Genomic DNA, 23,811 nt, shown 5'->3' on the forward strand with positions numbered 1-23,811 from the left:
CCATCATATTGTTAACAAACACCTTCACCTCAACCCAAAGCAGGAAAAGGCTTTATGCATCAGATGAAGTGAGAGAGGTCAAACACAGATAGATTTCCAGGTAGAGTCTTCCAGGGCACCAGCAGACAGGTCAAACAATGATAATCCACTGAGAAAAAGACTTTGAAGTTCTAGACCTGTTATCTTATCTATACTTATTTTGGGCTGATTTTGCTTACTGAAAAATTCACTTATTGCAAAATTCAAACTTAAATTGAAGAAGGGAAAACCACTAGACCATTCAGGTAGGACCTAAATCAAATCCCTTACAATTATACAGTGGAAATGACAAACTGATTCAAGGGATTAGACATGACAGACAGAGTGCCTGAAGAACTATGGACGGAGGTTCGTGACATTGTACAGGAGGCAGTGATCAAGACCATTCCCAAGAAAAAGAAATGCAAAAAAGCAAAATGGTTGTCTGAGGAGGCCTTACAAACAGCTGAGAAAAGAAAAGAAGCTAAAGGCAAAGGAGAAAAGGAAAGATATATCCATCTGAATGTAGAGCTCCAAAGAATAGCAAGGAGAGATAAGAAAGCCTTCCTCAGCAATCAGTGTAAAGAAACAGAGGAAAACAATAGAATGGGAAAGACTAGAGATCTCTTCAAGACAGTGAGAGATATCAAGGGAACATTCCATGCAAAGATGGGCACAATAAAGGACAGAAATGGTATGGACCTAACAGAAGCAGAAGATATTAAGAAGAGGTGGCAATACACAGAAGAACTGTACAAAAAAGATCTTCATGACCCAGATAACCACGATGGTGTCATCACTCACCTAGAGCCAGACATCCTGGAATGTGAAGTCAACTGGGCCTTAGGAAGCATCACTATGAACAAAGCTAGTGGAGGTGATGAAATTCCAGTTGAGCTATTTCAAATCCTAAAAGATGATGCTGTGAAAGTGCTGTACCCAATATGCCAGCAAATTTGGAAAACTCAGCAGTGGCCACAGGACTGGAAAAGGTCAGTTTTCATTCCAATCCCAAAGAAAGGCAATGCCAAAGAATGTTCAAACTACCACACAATTGCACTCATCTCACATGCTAGCAAAGTAATGCTCAAAATTCTCCAAGCCAGGCTTCAACAGTACATGAACCATGAACTTCCAGATGTTCAAGCTGGATTTAGAAAAGGAAGAGTAACCAGAGATCAAATTGACAACATCCACTGGATCTTTGAGAAAGCAAGAGAGTTCCAGAAAACCATCTGCTTCATTGACTACGCCAAAGCCTTTGACTTTGTGGATCACAACAAACTGTGGGAAATTCTTCAAAAGATGGGACTACCAGGCCACCTTACCTGCCTCCTGAGAAATCTGTATGCAGATCAAGAAGCAACAGTTAGAACTGGACATGGAACAACAGACTAGCTTCAAATTGGGAAAGAAGTAAGTCAAAGCTGTATGTTATCACTGCTTTTTTAACTTATATGCAGAGTACATCATGCAAAATGCTGGGCTGAATGAAGCATAAGCTGGAATCAAGATTGCCTGGAGAAATATCAATAACCTCAGATATGCACATGATACCACCCTTTATGGCAGAAACTGAAGAGGAACTAAAGAGCCTCTTGATGAAAGTGAAAGAGAAGAGTGAAAAAGCTGACTTAAAAGTCAACATTGAAAAAGCTAAGATCATGGCATCCGGTCCCATCATTTCATGACAAACAGATGGGGAAACAATGGAAACAGTGACAGATTTTATTTTCTTGAGCTTCAAAATCACTGCAGACGGTGACTGCAGCCATGAAATTAAAAGACGCTTGCTCCTTGGAAGAAAAGCTATGACCAACCTAGACAACATATTAAAAAGCAGAGACATTACTTCGCCGGCAAAGGTCCATCTAGTTAAAGCTATGGTTTTTTCCAGTAGTTATGTATGATGTGAGAGTTGGATCATAAAGAAGGCTGAGCACCGAAGAATTGATGCTTTTGAACTGTGGTGTTGGAGAAGACTCTTGAGAGTCCCTTGGACTGCAAGGAGATCCAACCAGTCCAAGGATATCAACTTTGAATATTCATTGGAAGGTCTGATGCTAAAGCTGAAGCTCCAAATCTTTGGCCACCTGATGTGAAGAACTGACTCATTAGAAAACCCCCTGATGCTGGGAAAGGTTGAAGGCAGGAAGAGAAGGGGATGACAGAGGATGAGATGGTTGAATGGCATCACCAACTCGATGGACATGAGTTTGAGCAAGCTCCAGGAGTTGGTGATGGACAGGGAAGCCTGGCGTGCTGCAGTCCATGGGGTCGCAAAGAGTCGGACATGACTGAGTGACTAAACTGAACTGATGCTGCTGGTTTCCACTGTGAGTGAAGTCTGTTAGTTTTCAAAGCTAATACAGAGGAGTCCAGTAGTTAAGAATCCACCTGCCAGTGCAGGAGACATGGGTTCGATCTTTCCAGGAAGATTCCACGTGCTGTGGGGCGTCTAATTCCATGTGCCACAACTACTGGGCCCACACAGCCTAGAACCCGTGCTCTGCAACAAGAAGCCACCACAATGAGAAGCCCAAGCACCATGACCAGAGTAGCCCCTGCCAGCGGCACCTAGAGAAAGCCAGGGTGTAGCAACAGAGACCCAGCACAGGCTTTATCTATTGATTTAAAATAAATAAAAAAAATTTTAAAAAGCTAACAGAGTAGAAGAGAAGAGGATGGTACTAGGGGCAAGCTGGAACACTAAAAAGCTCAGAGGACTCTGGGAATGTGGCGTAGTAGGAAGTACCAGGAATAGGTCTCCCTACCTACACAACAATTGCGCTTGCAGAACTTAATTGAACTATTTGGGAACTCTGGAATATGCTGCAGGCTAGCAACTTACAGGAGAAGACATTAATGGTGAATGGTGGTTAACTGGTCGCTTTCAGCTCTTATCACAGCAGCAGACACACATCGCCGCTCCCAGCCATGTGGCAGGAAGCTGTGCAAGTTTTCCTGGGGCCGTTGTACACAGCCTGCAGGAGCTAGGGTGGTCAAAATGATTCCTACCTCCAAGTATTGGGTATCTGTGCCCTGACTGCCAACTGCTGCTTCTGATCACTGAGATGCAGACAAACAGGTGGGCAGCCATTGTTTCACCTTCCGCTATTGTGGCAAGGCCCTCCATCTCTGGCCAAGTGACTTCCAGGGGGATTTAAAGGGCCATGCACACCCCGCTCCCCTTTGTTGTTCACTCCTTGTTCTCCTTTGGAGAGCCAGATATTAAATATGAGGACACTCGAAAACACCTGCATGTATAAAGGAAATCAGAAAGTGATCACATATGCCCAGGGAAAGGCTCAGAAAAGACCTGAGAAGACGTTACGTTTGCACTTCAGACCGACTCTCAGCACAGAGACAGCCTACAGCAATCAAGAAACCAAATGAACAAATTAAAAAATACATGGGGAGGGAGGTTGGGAGGGGTGTTCAGGATGGGGAGCACGTGTACACCCGTGGCGGATTCATGTTGATGTATGGCAAAACCAATACAATATTGTAAAGTAAAAAAATTAAATAAAAATTAAAAATACAGCAAAACCTGGAGGAAGAAAATCTGATTTCCAGAATGAATTCCACATTATTAGATTCAAATGGTCAGAGTTAAACAACAACAACAAAAATCACAAAGCACACAAAGAAGCAGGAAAGTATGGACCAAATGATGGAAAAAATAATTCAACAGAATCTTTCCTTGATAAAGGCCTCATGGCAGATATACTACCAAAATTTTAAAACAACGATCTTAAAGATGTTCAAAGAACTAAAGAAAGATATGGAGAAAGTAAGGGAAATGACGTGTGAACAAAATGGAACTATCAATAGAGATTTTAAAAACCTAAAGAGAAACCAAAAGGAAATTCTAGGACTGAAAAGTACCATAACTGAATTGAAAAATTCACTAGACAGATTGAAAGGCAGACTGAGAAGACAGAAGAATCAGAGAACCTTAACATCAGATCAGATCAGATACTGTCGTGTCCGACTCTTTGCGACCCCATGAATCGCAGCACGCCAGGCCTCCCTGTCCATCACCAACTCCCGGAACCTTAACATAGGACAACAGAAATTACCGAGACTGAAAACGAAAGAAAAAAAGATGGAAGGAAAGTGAGCACAGGGCTTCCCTAGTGGTCCAGTGGTTAAGAATTCACCTGCCAATGCAGGGGACATGGGGTTCGATCCCTGGTCTGGGAAGATTGCACATGCTACAGAGCAACTAAGCCCAAGAGCCGTAACTACCAACGCCCACGCTCCTCGAGACCGTGTTCCACAAGGGAAGCCACAGCAAGGAGAGGCCCTTGCCCACAACAAGAGTAGCCCTTGCTCACTGCAACGAGAGAAAGCCCACATGCAGCAATGAGGACCCAGCATAGTCAAGGATAAATTAAAAACAATTTTTTTCCTGCACCCTCTGCATTGGAAGGTGAAGTCTTAACTTCCAGACCACCAGGGAAGTCCCTAAAAAAATTTTTTTTAAGTGAACAAATGGGATGGGGAGGGAGGTGGGAGGGGGATTCAGGATGGGGAACACATGTAAACCCATGGCTGATTCATGTCAAGGTATGGCAAAAACCACTACAATATTGTAAAGTAATTAGCCTCCAATTAAAATAAATAAATTTTAAATAAAAGTGAACAGAGTCTAAGGAACCTGTGGGACACCACCATATGGACATTGTGAGAGTCCAGAAGAAGAAAATGAAGTAGTGACAATATTAGAATAAAGGTTAAAAACTTCTCAAATTTGATATAAGACATAAATGAAAGTGAAAGCCACTCAGTTCTGTCTGACTCTTTGCGACCTCATGGACCTACACACTCCATGCAATTCTCCAGGCCAGAATACTGGAGTGGGTACCCTTTCCCTTCTCCAAGGGATCTTCCCAACCCAGGCATCGAACTCAGGTCTCCCACATTGCAGGCAGATTCTTTACCAGCTGAGCCACAAGGGAAGCCCAAGAATACTGGAGTGGGTAGCCTGTCCCTTCTCCAGCAAATCTTCCTGACCCAGGAATCAAACCAGGGTCTCCTGTGGATTCTTTACCAACTGAGCTATTGGGGAAGCCCAAGACATAAATATGAACATCCTAAAAGGTAAATAAACTCCAAGGTAGATTGACTCAGAAACCCAACCCAAGACAGATTATAAATAATGTACACTCTCAAAGGCCTAAGACAGAGAGCAAATCCTGAGAGTAGCAAGAAAGAAGTGAACCACCACATACAAAGGATTCTCAATAGGATGCTGAGTGGATTTCTCATTAGAATATTAGAGGCCAGAAGACAGTAGGTTGGTATATTTAGCGCTAAATGGAAAAAACTCAACCAAGAATCTCATATCCAGTCAAACTGTCCTTCAAATATGAGGGAGAAATCAAGACATTCCCAGGTAGACAAAAGTTGATAGACTTTATGACCACTAGACCAGCACTGTAAGAAATCCTCCAAAGTAAAATATAAGGACACTGGAGAGTACATTGAAGCAATACAGAGGCCCAAAGATCTCAATAAATGTATATCAGCAATTGTAAAAGCTAATACTAATGTAACAATGATTTTTAACTGCACTTGGTTTTTTACATTCTGCACGATAATAATACATTTAAAGAAAAAATTATAATGACTTCCCTGGTGGTCCAGTAGTTAAGAATTCACCTTCCAAAGCCGGGGACCCAGGTTCAATCCTTGGTCCAGGAAGATTCCACATGCCAAGGGGCAGCTAAGCCCGTGTGCCGCAACTATTGAAGCCCACACGCCTAGAGCCCGTGCTCTGCAACAAGAGCAGCCATTGCAATGAGAGACCTGCACACCGCAACCGGAGAAAGCCCGCGCTCAGCAGCAAGACCCAGCGCAGCCAAAAACAGAAAGAAATTCTACAAAAAAAGAAAACAAGTGTTACTGTAAAAGTATTATTGTAACTTTGGCTTGTCACTCCAAATCTTGTTTTCTACATAATTCAAGAAGCTAATGTAATTAAAAGAATAATTAGTTTATGTTTTTGGTCCATATGATATAAAAAGATGCAATTCAGTGACACCAAAACTGAAAGAGGTGGGCACAGAGCTGTAAAAGAGCAGGGTTTTTTATGTAATCCCCATGGTAACCATAAAGAAAATATCTACAGAATATATATACAAAAGGAAACAAGAACATTTCACTTAAAAAAAAATCAACAGAACACAAAAGATAGGAATACAAGAAATAAGGAACAAAATGCTCTAGAGCATACAGAAAACAACACAGTGACAGAAGCCCTCTGTGTATCTGTAATCACTAAATGCAAATGGATCAAACTCTTCAATCAAGATTGGCAGAATAGATGAAAGCACAGATTCAGCTATATGCTATCTGCTAGAGACTTACGTGAGATCCAAGGACTTAAAAAGTTGAAAGGGAAAGGATGGAAAAACATGTTCTATGTAAATACAAAACAAAAGACAGCGTGAATGGCTGTATTAATATCAAAAAACAGACCTTAAATCAAAACAGGTTACGAGAGACAAAGAAGGACAGTATAGGACTTCCCGGTGGTACAGTGGATAAGAATCCTCCTGCCATGCAGGGGGACCCGGGTTTGATCCCTGGTCTGGGAAGACTGCACATGCCACAGAGGAAAGCAGGCGCAAGTGCCACATCTGCTGAGCCTGTGCTCTAGACCCCACATGCTGCAACTACGGAAGCCTGAATGCTGCAGCTAGTGTGCAACTAGTGCGCCCATGTGCTAAAACGACTGAAGCTCACGTGCCTAGAGCCTGTGCTCTGCAACAGAAGCCACCACAATGAAGAGGAGCCCTCGCTCACCACAACTAGGAAAGCTCATGAGCGACAATGAAGACCCAGTGCAACCAAAACTAATGTTTTGAAAAGGACAGTTTATATTAATGAAAGGCTCAATACAGCAAGAAGAGAAACAATATAAACATGTATACACCTAAAGACAGACTCAATGGACACAAGTTTGAGCAAGCTCTGGGAGCTGGTGATGGACAGGGAAGCCAGGCGTGCTGCAGTCCATGGGGTGGCAAAGAGTTGGATACAACTGAGCAACTGAACTGAACTGAATGACAGACCATCAAAACAAATGAAGCAAAACCTAACGGAACTGAAGAGAGACACAGGTCTAAAATAGTAGTTGGAGACTTCAATACTCAACTTATAAAAATGGAGAGAATAATCAGGCAGAAGCTAATTAAGGAAACAGGACTCAAGCAATGTAACAGACGACCTAGATCTAAGATACACACGCAGAACACTCGACCCAGTAACAGCATACACATTCTTCTCAAACGCACATGAGACATTTTCCAAGGTATATCATACGTTATGCCACAAATTATGTCAATAGATTTTTAAAAGATAGATACAATCCAAAGTATACTCAGAAATCAATAATATAGAGAAAACTGGAAATGTATTTACAAGATCATGGAAATGAAACAACATACTTTGAAACAATCTATGGAACAACAAAAAAAAGAAAATCAGAAGGGAAATTAGAAAGTACTTAGAGATGAATGAAAACAAAAAATACAACATACCAAAACTTATGGTACATGGCAAAAATGGTGCTAACAGGGAAATTTTTACCTATAAACATGTTAAAAAAAAAACCAGGAATGTTTCCAATCAACAATCTAATTTTGCAACTTAAGAACCTAGAAAAAGAAAAGAGCAACTAAAACTAAAGGCAGCAGAAGAAAGGAAATAATAAAAACAAGAGCATAGATAAACAGAATAGAGAAGAGAAAACAAAGTCAGCAAAACCAAAATTGGTCTTCAAAAAGATCGACAAAATTGACAAACCTTTAGCTAGGTGGACTAAGACAAACAGAAGGAAGACGCAAATTACTAAATCAGACATGGAAGTAGGGACATTTCTAACAATGCTAAAGAAATAAAAAGGACATTGTAAGACAGTGCTACTCTATGCACAACTGTACACACACACACACACACACAGACACCCAGATGAAAGAGATAAATTCCCAGAACACAAAACCCAGCAAAAGTAAACCAAGGGACTTCCCTGCTGTCCAGTGCCTGAGACTCTGTGCTCTCAGTACAGGGGGGCCCAGGTTCGATTCCTTGTCAGGGAACCAGATCCACATGCTACAACTAAGAGTTTGCATGCCGCAATTAAGATCTGGTGTGGCCCAATAAATAAATAAAAATAAGTATCTTTAAAAAAAAAAAAGACTAATTCATTAAGAGAAAATCCAAGGAAGCCAGAGCATCAGTTGCTGGTGGTCTTGCACAGCCCAGAAATGAGGTGGGGGAGGCAGCTCTCCACCAAACAGTGATGCTGCAACAGGTCCTGCAGGGCAGCCTGGCAGCAGATGGGTGTGCGGCCACCCCAGGCTTCCACACCAACTTCGGCCACGTGTGGCTGTGCCTGCTGGGGTGCATGTGCTGCCTGGCCACACATGGTACTGATCAAGGTGCGGTGTGTCCAGGTGGCCCACGTGCCCATGGCTGTCTCACCGACTACACCTATATGAGTAGATGGAGTCTCCCATATTTTCCAGGGAAAGGATGATATCATTTTGGACCTGAAAAGAAATTCTAGAATCCGTATGAGTGGTCTGATGTACTAGTCTATGGTATACCTGACCACCTGCAGTTTGTTCCTGTTCCCTGGAGAAGCACTTACACTGGACCCTGGCTTTCCACAGATTCTTCTACTTTTTACAACACAATGGCCATAGCACACCAAAGTCAGCTTTCACTTCATCTTTCTTAAGATAAAGGAAGCAAACGCAGATGGAAAGGCCCCAGAGAAATAAGAAATCAAGGACTCCCTAAAAGTGACTATTCTTTTTTCTTTGAATACAGAGTGGATGGTCTGCAGATAAAATACTCTGTTACCTGTTACATACTCCATTTTAATTTTAACAGACCCAACTGTTTTTTAATTAGCAATGATAACTTTAAATTTTATTCAGGTTTTTTTTTCCATTCTGATCTGAAAGTATTCTCTAATTTTTAAATTTCTCTAATGTTTTTATTTCTCTAATACTTTGGTTAAAATAAAGAAGAGTGGCAAAATGATATTTTATAATCATTGCTATTTCTATTATAATATTTTAATGCAGTTGATTTAAAGAACACTTTTTTGATTGTACACATCCCCTTCTAAAATCTCAGGTTTCTCCTAAATGTTTTTGGATCAGACTACATTTTATATCAAAAATAGTCCTTTTAAAAAATTTCTATTTCTATAAAATTCAATGAAAAAGAAGATGGAATAACCAGATTTCCCCCAAATACTGTATAATAATTTATTGTTATGCTTATCCTAAAGTTCTGCAAGTACATTTTTAGTCTTTTGTGTTCTTTTATTGTGGTTTTATATATATATAGTAACATTTACAATCTTTAAATTAAATTCATTGGTATTACGTACAGTCATAGTGCTGCACCATTTTATCACCACTGATCTCTAGAACTTTTTCATTTTCTCAAACTGAAACTTGGTGCCCATTTAATCTTTCATTTGCAAGAAACAGCAAACTGCAGATTCTGGGACAACCCATATCTTATTTACATGAGGAGTTATCACAGAAAGCACATAATTTATATTTTTTATTCATTTACTCAGTTTTTAAACAGGTGTTGAGTGGGTACTGATGATAAGCCAATAGTGTGCTGAGGATGATGTTGAATAAACCAGATGAAGTCCTGCCCTCAGATCTTACAGTTTGTTCTCTTCTTATTGTGGGAGGCAGAATAAAGCCCCCCCGCCAAAGATGTCCATGTCTTGATCCCTATACCTGTGATTGTGTTACCCTGCAAGGCAGAATGGGATTTTGAGGGGTAAGTTAAGGATATTTGTTTGTGTGTATATTTCTTATGTTTATCTATGTACTTATTTTTGTATCAAAAGAGAGGAAAATCTGAGTGAGTAATCAAAATCCTCCCAAAAAACAAAAGTCTAAGACCAGATGGTTTCACTGCTGAATTCTACCAAACACTTGAAGAAAAATTAATACCAATCCTTCTCAAACTTTTCCAGAAAACTGAAGAGGTGGGAACACTACCAAACTCATTTTATGAGGCCAATATTATCTTGATACCACAACCAGACTAGGACACTACAAGAAAAGAAAATTACAGGCTAATATTCCTGATGAACATAGATGCAAAAAACCTCAACATAATATTAGCAACCCAAATTCAACAATATATTTAAAGGATTATATACCATGATCAAGGAGGATTTATCCCTGGGATGCAAGGATAGTTCAACACCCCCAAATCAATGTGATACACCACATTAACACATGAAGGATAAAAACTATATAATCATCTCAATAAATACAGAAAAAGTGTCTGACAAAATTCAACATCCATTCATGAAAAAATTCACATCAAAGTGAGTCTAGAGGAAATGTACCTCAACATAAATAAAGGCCCGATACCACAAACCCACAGCATACTCAGTGGTGAAAAGCTGAAAGTTCTTGCTTCAAGAACAAGAAAGGATGCCCACTCTCATTGCTTTTATTCAACACAGCATTGGAAGTCCTAACCACAACAATTAAGCAGGGAAAAAAATGAAAGGCAAGCAATTAGAAAGGAAGAATTAAAATTGTCACTATTTACCGCTGACAGGATGTTATATATAGAAAACTCTAAGAGTCCCGCTCAAGACGGCAGCATAGGAAGATCCTAAGTACACCTCCTCCTATATACACACTGTGTCTACAGTTACATGTGGAGCAATGTCCTCTAAAAAATGAAACCTAAGAACTGGTTCAGTGACTTATACATGAGGCAAACAAGAAAGAGATCACACCAACGTGGGTGAGAGAGGCTGAGAAACAGCCTTGCCCACCCCTGGTCCGGCAACCCACAATCAAGTGGGGACACCAGACCTGGAGCTCCTACCTGAGAGGTAAAGGGTCTGAGCCCCACATGGAGCACCCCCACTATTAAAACCTGAGAACTGAGGGAATTCCCTGGCGGTCCAGTGGTTAAGACTCCACGCTTTCACTGCCGAGAGCCCAGGTTGGATCCCTGGGCAGAGAACAAAGATCCTGCAAGCCATGTGGCAGGACCAAAAAATAAATAAAAATTTTTCAATAAAACCTGAGAACTGAGCCCCCAAAACATTGAGCTTTGAGGGCTTGCATCCACAAGAAACACAAGGCTATAAGGAACTGGGAAATGGCTCTTCAAGACCTCATGTAGGGATTTCCCTGGTGGTTCAGTGGTTAAGAGTCCACCTTCCAATGCAGGGGACACAAGTATGGTTCCTGGTCAGGGAACTAAGACCCTACAAGCTGCACGGCAACTAAGCCCGAGTGCTGCAACTCGAGTCCACGTGCTCTAGAGCGCCACGACTAGAGAAACCCACACACCACAATGAACAGCCCATGCAGTCAAAAAAAAAAAAAAAGACCTCATGCACTTGGATTCACCTACCCCAGAGATCAGCCGAATTAGAGCTGCCCACCCTTTAAGTGAAAAGGCTCATTGGTTGGTCTTGGAGCACCAGCCTGACAGGCAAGCATCCGGTACTCTCTGTCGGGGGAGGCTGACAGATGCCATGTTTGTGTTCTCTGTCTTGCTCCAGTGGGTGGGCACTGTTTCTTACAGCTCCAGGCCTTTCTTTTTTTTTTTTCCAGCAAGAGCTTTTACACACATCTGGTGGCCCAGCTTTCGCTGCTGCTGCCCAGAAGATGCCTCTTGATCACCTGGATCTGCAGGCTCTGTTGAGGTGATTATTTAATTTACTGAATAAAAAACTGACACAAAGAGCCAAGCAAAATGAAGAAAGAGAGGAATATGTTCCAAGTAAAAGAACAAGGAAAAAAGACTTCAGTAAAACAGATAATTTACCCCCCCAAAGATTTTAAAGTAATGATTATAAAGATGCTCACCAGGAAAAATTCCCTGGCAGTCTAGAACTCACACTTTCATCTGCTGTGGCCCCAGGTTCAATCCCTAATCTGGGAACTAAGATCCCACAAGTCACAAGGCACAGCCATAATTAAATAAATAAATATTGAACCAGTGACAGCAGTCTCACTTGAAAAATATTTTAAATAAGTAAATAAAATACTTAGGCATAAATCTCTCCAAAGTGGTGAAAGACTTATATGCTGAGAATTATAAAACATTAATGAAGGAAACTGAAGATGATTCAAAGAAATGGAAAGATATTCCACGCACTTGGATTAGAAGAATTAATATTGTTAAAAAGCAAAGTAATTTACAGGTTCAATGCAATACCTGTCAAAAGACTCATAACATTTTTCACAGAACTAGAACAAATAATCCTGAAATTTATATGGAACCATAAAAGACCCAGAATTACCAAAGCAGTCCTGATGAAAAAGAACAAAGCAGGAGGCATAACCCTCCTGTACTTCAGACAACACCACAAAACTAACCAAAACAGCCTGGTATTGGCACAAAGAGAGAGAGATGCAGATCAGTTGAGCAGAACAGAGAGCCCAGAAATAAACCCACACACCTATGGACACTTAGTCTTTGACAAAGGAGGCAAGAATATACAATGGGGAAAAGACAGTCCCTTCAGCAAGTGGTGCTGGGAAAGTCGGACAGATGCACATGAATCAGTGAAGCTAGAACACACCCTCACACCGCATACAGAAATAAACTCAAAATGGCTTAAAGTTGTAAATGTAAGACACAACACCATAAGAGTAGAAGAGAACATAGGCAAAACATTCTGAAATAAATCATACTAATGTTTTCTTAGGCCAGCCTCTCAAGGCAATAGAAATAAAAGCAAAAATAAACAAATGGGACCTAGTCAAATTTATAAGCTTTTGCACAGCAAAGGAAACCATAAACCAAATAAAAAGCCAAGCTATGGACTGGGAGAAAGTATTTGCAATGATGCACCCAGCAAAGGGCTTAATTTCCAAAATATGCAAACAGCTCATATAATTCAATAAAAAAACAAACAACCCAGTCAAAAAATGGGCAGAATACCTAAATAGACATTTCTCCAAAGAAGACATATGGATGGATAACAAGCAGATGAAAAGATGCTCATCATCATTCATTATCAGAGAAAAGCAAGTCAAAACAACAATGAGGTACCACCTCACAGATCAGAATGGTCATCATTTAAAAAGCCTACAAGTAATTAATGCAGGAGATAGTGTGGGGAATAAAGGGAACCCTCCCCCACTGCTGGGGGGAATGTAAACTGCTACAGCTACTATGGAAGAAAGCATGGCGGTTCCTCAAAAAACATAAAACTAGCACTGCCATATGATCCAGCAATCCCACTCCTGGGCACATAACTGAGCAAAACTATAATGCAAAAAGATACAGGCATCCCTACATTCACAGCAACGCTATTTACAACAGCCAAGACATGCTGCTGCTGCTGCTGCTGCTGCTAAGTCACTTCAGTCGTGTCCGACTCGGTGCGACCCTATAGACGGCAGCCCACCAGGCTCCCCTGTCCCTGGGATTCTCCAGGCAAGAACACTGGAGTGGGTTGCTATTTCCTTCTCCAATGCACGAAAGTGAAAAGTGAAAGGGAAGTCGCTCAGTCGTGTCTGACTCCTAGAGACCCCATGGACTGCAGCCTACCAGGCTCCTCTGTCCATGGGATTTTCCAGGCAAGAGTATTGGAGTGGGGTGCCATTGCCATGGAAACAAGCTAAATGCCCACTGATGAATGAATGGATAAAGACGTGAGACACATACACACAACTGAATAGCACTCAGTCACCAAAAGGAATGAAATAATGCCATACTGCAGCATATGAATGGACCTAGAAATTATCACACTAAGCAAAATAAATCAGAAAGAGAAAGACAAGGGCTTCCCTGGGGGTCCAGTCGTTAACAATCTTCCAAAACAGGGGATGTGGATTTGATCCCAGGGGGTCAGGAAACTAAGATCCCACACGCCACAGGGAAACTAAGCCCACATATCACAACTATTGAAGGCCACGAGCCCCAGTGAAGACCAAGCACAGCCAAAAAGAGACCAATATCATACAATATCACTCATACGTAGAATCTAAAATATGCCACAAATGAACACATCTACAAAGTGAAAACGGACTCACAGATACAGAGAACAGACTTATGGTTGCCAAGGGGGAAGGGAAGGATTGGGAGTTTGAGATTAGCAGAGGCAAACTATTATACATAGGGTGGAGAAACAACAAGGTTCTGCTGTTACAGTGCAGGAAACTGCATTCAGTATCCTGCGATAAACCACAGTGGGGAAGAATATACATATATATGTATAACTGAGGCACTTTGCTATACACACAAACAAACACAAACTTGCAAATAAACACAACATTGCAAATCAACTACACTTCATTAATTTTTTAAAGACAATGGCTAACAACAACAAATGCAGAAGAAAACAAGCATTGAGGGCATGGAGAAATTTGGAACCCTTATGTGTTGTGAGTGGGAATATAAAACTGTTTAGCTGCTTGTGGAAAACATATGACAATTTCTAAAAACTTAACCATAGAATTATCACATGACCCAGCAATTCAACAACTGGAGTATATCCCAAAGAAATGAAAGCAGGGACTCGCACAGATACCTGCACACCCATGTTCACTATAGCATTATTCACAATTGTCAAAACAGAGAAGCAAATCTACTATAATTTAAAAAAAAAATTTAAAGTAGAAGCAACCTAAGCATCTGTCATCAGGTGATGGATGAATAAAATACAGTATAATCATACAATGAAATATTGTTGCTGTTCAGTTGCTAAGTCGTGTCCAACTCTTTTCAACCCCATGGATTGTAGCATATCAGGCTCCTCTGTCCTCCACTATCTCCTGGAGTTTGCTCAAATTCATGTCCATTCAGTCAGGGATGCTATCTAACCTTCTCATCCTCTGCTGCCCCCTTCTCCTTTTGCCTTCGATCTTTCCCAGCATCAGGGTCTTTTCCAATAAATTGGTTCTTTGCATCAGGTGGTCAAAATACTGAAGCTTCAGCCTCAACGATAGTCCTTCCAATGAATATTCAGGGTTGATTTCCTTTAGGATTGACTGGTTTGATCTTCTTGCAGTCCAAGGGATTCTCAAGGGTCTTCTCCAGCACCACAATTTGAAAGTTTCAGTTCTTTGGTACTCAGATTTCTTTACGGTCCAACTCTCATATCTGTATATGACTACTAGAAAAACCATAGCTTTGACTATACGAACATTTGTCGGCAAAGTGATGTCTCTGCTTTTTAACACCCTGTCTAGGTTTGTCATACCTTTCCTTCCAAGGAGCAAGCATCTTTTAATTTCATGGCTGCAGATACCATCCACAGTGATTTTGGAGCCCCAGAAAGTCACTGTTTCCACTTTTTTCCCATTTGCCATGAAGTTATGGAACCAAATGGCATGATCTTAGTTTTCTGAATGTTGAGTTTCAAGCCAGCTTTTTCATTCTCCTCTTTCACCTTCAAGAGGATCTTTAGTTCCTCTTCACTTTCTGCCAGTAGAATGGTGTCATCTGCATGTCTGAGGTTGTTGATATTTCTCCTGCCAATCTTGATTCCAACTTGTGATTCATCCAGCCTGCCATTTTACAAGACATACTCTCCATATAAGTTAAATCAGCAGGGTGACAATATACAGGCTTGATGTACTCCTTCCCCAATTTTGAACAAGTCCATTGTTCAACGTCCAGTTCTAACAGTTGCTTCTTGACCTGCATACAGGCTTCTCAGGAGAAAACTAAGGTGGTCTGGTATTTCTATCTCTTTAAGAATTTTCCACAGTTTGTTGTTATCAACACAGTCAAAGACTTTAGTGTAGTCAATAAAGCAGAAGCAGATGTTTTTCTGGAACCCGCCCCCACGTGCTTTCTTCACAATCCAATGAATGCTGGCAATTTGATCTCTGGTTCCTCTGTCTCTTTGAAACTCAGATTGTACATCTGAAAATTCTCGGTTCAGATGCTGCTGAAGCCTAGCTTGTAGGATTTTGAGTATAACCTTGCTAGCATTGAAATGAGCGCAATTGTGCAGTAGTTTGAACATTCTTTGGCATTGCTTCTTTGGGACTGGAATGAAAACTGACCTTTACCAGTCCTGTGGCCACTGCTGAGTTTTTCAAATTTGCTGACATATTGTGGAGAAGGCAATGGCTACCCACTCCAGTATTCTTGCCTGGAAAATCCCATGGACAGAGGAGCCGGGTAGGCTGCAGTCCATGGGGTTGCACAGTCAGACACGACTGAAGCAACTTACCAGCAGCAGCAGCTGACTTATTGAGTGCAGCACTTAAACAGTATCATCTTTTAGGATTTTTAAATAGCTTGGCTGGAATTCCATCACCTCCATTAGCTTTGTTTGTAGTAACGCTTTCTAAAGCCCACTTGACTTCATACTACAGACTGTCTGAAATAAGGAATTGTTCATTTAATGGGTACAGAGCTTCAGTTGGTGATGATGATAAAGTTCTGGAGGTGGATTGGTAACAGTTATACAACAACATGAATGTTGTTGTGAATGTACCTTAATGGCATTTTACACTTAGAAATGGTAATTTTTTTAAAAAACTTTTTATTTTGTATTGATGTATGCTGCTGCTGCTAAGTCGCTTCAGTCGTGTCCGACTCTGCGACCCCAGAGACGGCAGCCCACCAGGCTCCCCCGTCCCTGGGGTTCTCCAGGCAAGAACACTGGAGTGGGTTGCCATTTCCTTCTCCAATGCATGAAAGTGAAAAGTGAAAGTGAAGTCACTTAGTCGTGTCCGACTCCCAGCGACCCCATGGACTGCAGCCCACCAGGCTCCTCCATCCATGGGATTTTCCAGGCAAGAGTACTGGAGTGGGGTGCCATTGCCTTCTCTGGTATTGGAGTATAGCTGAAGGCAAATAACACTGTGATAGTCTCAGGTGAATAGCCATATATATACATGTATCCAAACTCTTCCCATTCAGGCTGCCACATTACACTGAGAAGAGCTCCATGTGCTGTACAGTAAGTCCTTGTTGATTATCCAAAAAATGGTAAATGTTACATTATATATTTTTCCACAATAAAAAAAAAGAGTGACAGAAAATTAAAGACATTTTTAGGAAAAAAAGAGTGCCTGAATGGATTAAAAAAAACAACAACAAGACCCAGGACTTCCCTGATGGTCCACTGGTTAAGAATCCACCTGCCAATGAAGGGGACACAGGTTGAATCCCTGGTATGGGAAGATACTACATGCCACAGAGCAACTAAGCCCATGCACCACATCTGCTAAGCCTGTGCTCTGCAATAAGAGAAGCCCATGCATCATAACAAACAGTAGCCTCTGCTCGCCACAACTGGAGAAAGACTGCACACAGCAAGAAGACCCAGTGCAGCCAAGAATAAAACAAATAAATATGGGGGGGGGGGAACCAAGACTCATCGGTGTACTGCCTACAGGAGACTCCCTTCAGATGCAAGAGCACACACAGACTGAAAGTGAACTCATGGAAAAGATATTCCATACAAATGAAAATCAAAAGAAAGCTAGGGCGGCTATACTCATATCTTACAAAATTGACTTTAGGATAAAGAGAAAAAGAAGGCAATTACATAAGGATAAAGGCATCAATCCAACAAGACATTTATAAATGTTAATGCTTCCAACACAGGAGCACCCAAATATACAAAACAATTATTATCAGACCTAAAGAAAGAAATACACAGCAATACAATAATTTGTTGTTGTTCAGTCACTCAGTCATGCCTGACTCTTTGCAACCCCATAGACTTTGCAACACCAGGCTTCCTTGTCCTTCACTATCTCCCAGAGCTTGCTCAAACTCATGTCCATTGAGTCGGTTGTGCCATTCAATCATCACATTCTCTGTTGTCCCCTTTTCCTCCTGCCCTCAATCTTTCCCAGCATCAGGGTCTTTTCCAATGAGTCAGCTCTTCACATCAGGTGGCCAAAGTATTGGAACTTCAGCATCAGTCCTTCCAATGAATATTCAGGACTGATTTCCTTTAGGATTGACTGGTTTGATCTCCTTGCTGTCCAAGGGACTCTCAAGAGTCTTCTCCAACACTACAGTTCAAAAGCATCAATTCTTCAGTGATTGGCCTTCTTTATGATCCAACTCTCACATCCATACATGACTACTGGAAAAACCATAGCCTTGACTAGGCAGACTTTTGTCAGCAAAATAATGTCTCTGCTTTTTAATATGCTATCTAGGTTGGTCAGAAGCATGGCCGAGAGGAGCTACCCCTAGCCCAAGGTCAGGGGTGGCGACCGAGAGTGCCAGGCTGCATCAGCACAGGAGCGGCCGAGAGGAGCTACCACTCACCCGAGGTCAGGGCGGTGGCCGGGAGGAGCAACCCCACATCCAAGGAGCAACAGCTGCGCAAGTGCAGGAGGGCCAAGAGGAGCTACTACACGTTCAAGGTCAGGAGGGGCAGGCGTGAGGAGACACCCCTCGTCCAAGGTAAGGAGCAGCAGCTGTGCTTTGCTGGAGCAGCCATGAAGAGATACCCCACATCCAAGGTAAGAGAAACCCAAGTAAGATGGTAGGTGTTGTGAGAGGGTATCAGAGGGCAGACACACTGAAACCATAATCACAGAAAACTAGCCAATCTGATCACACAGACCACAGCCTTGTCTAACTCAATGAAACTAAGCCATGCCGTGTGGGGCCACCCAAGATGGGCGGGTCATAGTGGAGAGGTCTGACAGAATGTGGTCCACTGGAGAAGGGAATGGCAAACCACTTCAGTTTTCTTGCCATGAACAGTATAAAAAGGCAAAATGATAGGATACTGAAAGGGGAACTCTCTGGGTTGGTAGGTGCCCAATATGCTACTGGAGATTAGTGGAGAAATAACTCCAGAAAGAATGAAGGGATGGAGCCAAAGTAAAAACAATACCCAGTTGTGGATGTGACTGGTGATAGAAGCAAGGTCCAATGCTGTAAAGAGCAATATTGCATAGGAACCTGGAATGTCAGGTCCATGAATCAAGGCAAATTGGAAGATGGCAAGAGTGAACATCGACATTCTAGGAATCAGCAAACTAAAATGGACTGGAATGGGTGAATTTAATTCAGATGACCATTGTATCTACTACTGTGGGCAGGAATCCCTTAGAAGAAATGGAGTAGCCATCATGGTCAACAAGAGAGTCCGAAATGCAGTACTTGGATGCAATCTCAAAAATGACAGAATGATCTCTATTCATTTCCAAGGCAAACCAGTCAATATCACGGTAATCCAAGCCTATGCCCCAACCAGTAATGCTAAAGAGGCTGAAGTTGAATGGTTCTTTGAAGACCTACAAGACCTTTTAGAACTAACACCCAAAAGAGATGTCCTTTTCATTATAGGGGACTGGAATGCAAAAGTAGGAAGTCAAGAAACACCTGGAGTAACAGGCAAATTTGGCCTTGGAGTACTGAATGAGCAGGGCAAAGGCCAATAGAGTTTTGCCAAGAGAATGCGCTGGCCATAGCAAACACCCTCTTCCAAAAACAAAAGAGAAGACTCTATACATGGACATCACCAGATGGTCAACAACGAAATCAGATTGATTATATTTTTTGCAGCCAAAGATGGAGAAGCTCTATACAGTCAGCAAAAACAAGACAGGGAGCTGACTGTGGCTCAGATCATGAGCTCCTTATTGCCAAATTCAGACTTAAATTGATGAAAGTGGGGAAAACCACTAGACCATTCAGGTATGACCTAAATCAAATCCCTTGTGATTATACAGTGGAAGTGAGAAATAGATTTAAGGGACTAGATCTGATAGACAGAGTGCCTGATGAACTATGAACAGAGGTTCGTGACATTGTACAGGAGACAGGGATCAAGACCATCCCCATGGAAAAGAAATGCAAAAAAGCAAAATGGCTGTCTGAGGAGGCCTTACAAATAGCTGTGAAAAGAAGAGAAGAGAAAAGCAAAGGAGAAAAGGAAAGATATAAGCATCTGAATGCAGAGTTCCAAAGAATAGCAAGGAGAGAGAAGAAACCTTCCTCAGTGATCAATGCAAAGAAATAGAGGAAAATAACAAAATGGGAAAGACTAGAGATCTCTTCAAGAAAATCAGAGATACCAAGGGAATATTTCATGCAAAGATGGGCACAATAAAGGACAGAAATGGTATGGGCCTAACAGAAGCAGAAGATATTAAGAAGAGGTGGCAAGAATACACAGAAGAACTGTACAAAAAAGATCTTCATGACCCAGATAATCACGATGGTGTGATCACTGACCTAGAGCCAGACATCCTGGAATGTGAAGTCAACTGGGCCTTAGAAAGCATCACTACGAACAAAGCTAGTGGAGGTGATGGAATTCCAGTTGAGCTATTTCAAATCCTGAAAGATGATGCTGTGAAAGTGCTGCACTCAATATGCCAGCAAATTTGGAAAACTCAGCAGTGGCCACAGGACTGGAAAAGGTCAGTTTTCATTCCAATCCCAAAGAAAGGCAATGCCAAAGAATGCTCAAACTACCGCACAATAGCACCCATCTCACATGCTAGTAAAGTAATGCACAAAATTCTCCAAGCCAGGCTTCAGCAATCCGTGAATCGTGAACTTCCAGATGTTCAAGTCGGTTTTAGAAAAGGCAGAGGAACCAGAGACCAAATTGCCAACATCCGCTGGATCATGGAAAAAGCAAGAGAGTTCCAGAAAAACATCTATTTCTGCTTTATTGACTATGCCAAAGCCTTTGACTGTGTGGATCACAATAAACTGTGGAAAATTTTTAAAGAAATGGGACTACCAGACCACCTGACCTGCCTCTTGAGAAACCTATATGCAGGTCAGGAAACAACAGTTAGAACTGGACATGGAACAACAGACTGGTTCCAAATAGGAAAAGGAGTACGTCAAGGCTGTATATTGTCACCCTGCTTATTTAACTTATATGCAGAGTACATCATGAGAAACACGGGGCTGAAAGAAGCACAAGCTGGAATCAAGATTGCCGGGAGAAATATCAATAACTTCAGATATGCAGATGACACCACCCTTATGGCAGAAAGTGAAGAGGAACTCAAAAGCCTCTTCATGAAAAGGAAAGAGGAGAGTGAAAAAGTTGCCTTAAAGCTTGACATTCAGAAAATGAAGATCATGGCATCTGGTCCCATTACTACATGGGAAATAGATGGGGAAACAGTGGAAACAGTGTCAGTCTTAATTTTTGGGGGCTTCAAAATCACCGCAGATGGTGATTGCAGCCATGAAATTAAAAGGCACTTACTCCTTGGAAGGAAAGTTATGACCAACCTAGATAGCATATTGAAAAGCAGAGACATTACTTTGCCAACAAAGGTCCATCTAGTCAAGGCTATGGTTTTTCTAGTGGTCACGTATGGATATGAGAGTTGGACTGTGAAGAAAGCTGAGGACCGAAGAATTGATGCTTTTGAACTGTGGTGTTGGAGAAGACTCTTGAGAGCCTCTTGGACTGCAAGGAGATCCACCAGTCCATCCTAAAGGAGATCAGTCCTGGGTGTTCATTGGAGGGATTGATGCTGAAGCTGAAACTCCAATACTTTGGCCACCTGATGCGAAGAGCTGACTCATTTGAAAAGACCCTAATGCTGGGAGGGATTGGGGGCAGAAGGAAAAGGGGATGACAGAGGATGAAATAGCTGGATGGCATCACCAACTCGATGGACATGAGTTTGAGTGAACTCTGGGAGTTGGTGATGGACAGGGAGGCCTGGCATGCTGTGATTCATGGGGTTGCAAAGAGTTGGACATGACTGAGCGACTGAACTGAACTGAGGTTGGTCATAGCTTTTCTTCCAAAGAGCAAGTGTCTTTTAATTTCATGGCTGCAGTCACCATCTGCAGTGATTTTGGAGCCCAAGAAAACAAAGTCTGTCACTGTTTCCATTGTTTCCCCATCTATTTGCCATGAAGTGATGGGACCAGATGCCATGATCTTTGTTTTTTGAACGCTGAGTTTTAAGCCAGCTTTTTCACTCTCTTCTTTCATCTTCATCAAGAGGCTCTTTAGTTCCTCTTCACTTTCCGCCTTAAGGGTGGTATTATCTGCATATTTGCGGTTATTGATATTTCTCCCAGCAGTCTTGATTCCAGCTTGTGCTTCATCCAGCCTGGCATTTCTCATGATGTGTTCTGCATATACAGAAAGTGAACTCATGGAAAAGGTATTCCATACACATGAAAATCAAAAGAAAGTTGGGTAGCTATACTCATATCTTACAAAACTGACTTTAAGACAAAGAGAAAAAGAAGGGAATTACATAATGATAAAGGAATCCATCCAACTCATTGAGTTGGCATCATCAACTCGATGGACATGAGTTTCAACAAGCTCCAGGAGTTAGTGATTGACAGGGAAGCCTGGTATGCTGTAGTCCCTGAGGTCGCAAAGAGTTGGACACGACTGAGCAACCGAACTGAGCTCTGCATATAATTTAAATAAGCAAGGTGACAGTATACAGCCTTGATGTACTCCTTTCCCAATTTTGAACCAATCCATCGTTCCATGTTTGGTTCTAACTGTTGCTTCTTGACCTGCATACAGGTTTCACAGTAGGCAGGTAAGGTGGTCTGATAGTCCCATCTCTTGAAGAATTTTCCACAGTTCATTGTGATCCACACAGTCAAAGGCTTTAGCTTAATCAATGAAGCAGAAGTAGTTTTTCTGGAATTCTCTTGCTTTTTCTATGATCCAATGAATGTTGACAGTTTGATCTCTGGTTCCTCTGACTTTTCTAAATCCAAGTTGCACACCTGGAAGTTCTTGGTTCACATACTGTTTGAAGTCTAGCTCGGAGGATTTTGAGCATGAACTTGCTAGCATGTGAAATGACTGCAATTGTGCAGTAGTTTGAACATTCTTTGCCATTGCCCTTCTTTGGTATTGGGGTGAAAGCTGACTTTTTCTAGTCAGTTTTCATTCCAATAATACAATAATCCAATAGAATAGCAGGGGATTTCAGTGCTTCACTTTCATCAATGGATAGATCATCCAGACAATCAATAAGGAAACAACCTTAACACTTTAGACCAGATTAACAGATATATACAGAATACTCTACTCAAAAATATATAGAACACAATCTTCAAGTATACAAGGAACATTTTCCAGGATAGATCATGTTAAGCCACAAAACAAGTCCCAGTAAACTTAAGAAGATTGAAATCATATCAAGAATCTTTTCTGACTATAATGGTATGAAACTAGAAATAAATTACAGGAAGAAAACTGGAAAATTCACAAACATGTGGAGATTAAACAACATGCTACTGAACCACCAGTGGATCAAAGAAAAAAGAGATTTTAAAAATACCTGGAGAAAAATTAAAACAGAAATATGATATACACAAACTTATGAGATACAGCAAAATCAATTCTAAGAGGGAAGTTCATAAGTGATTTAAAAAACCTACATCAAGAAACAAACATCACGAAAACATCATTCTCAATGATGAAAAGCTGAAAGCTTTCCCTCTAAGATCAGGAACAAGACAAAGATGCCCACTCCCACCAGTTATTTTTTTAATTTATTTATTTTGGTTGTGCTAGGTCTTTGTTGCTCCGTGGACTTTTCTCTAACTGTAGCTAGCGGGGGCTGCTCTCTCGCAGTGGTGCATGGATTTCTCACTGCAGCGGCTTCTCTTGCTGTGGAGCCCAGTTCCAGGGCATGCAGGCTTCAGTGGTGGTGGGGCACGGGCTTAGGTGCTCCGTGGCACGTGGGATCTTCCCAGACCAGAGATCATACCCGTGTCTCCTGCATTGGCAGGTGGATTCTTTACCACTGAGCCACCAGAGAAGCCCTCGCCACTTACTAAACATGGTACTGGAAGTCC

The 23,811-nt window shown here is 41.6% G+C and overlaps 1 long non-coding RNA gene across 12 annotated transcripts in view; it reads right to left on the reverse strand.

Moving 5' to 3' along the window:
* Nucleotides 1-23,811, reverse strand: part of LOC123330160 — a 104,710-nt gene that overhangs the window by 29,785 nt on the left and 51,114 nt on the right. For 2 of the 12 annotated variants that reach the window (XR_006545880.2, XR_006545879.2), the window contains one exon: nucleotides 23,780-23,810. The exons of the other annotated variants lie outside the window; for them this stretch is intronic. This is a non-coding gene — a long non-coding RNA (uncharacterized LOC123330160). Of the gene's footprint in view, nucleotides 1-23,779; nucleotide 23,811 lie in introns of those variants that run through there. 12 annotated transcript variants of the gene reach the window in all.

This window comes from Bubalus bubalis, chromosome 2 (genome assembly GCF_019923935.1).
Source record: "Bubalus bubalis isolate 160015118507 breed Murrah chromosome 2, NDDB_SH_1, whole genome shotgun sequence".
NCBI lineage: Eukaryota > Metazoa > Chordata > Mammalia > Artiodactyla > Bovidae > Bubalus > Bubalus bubalis.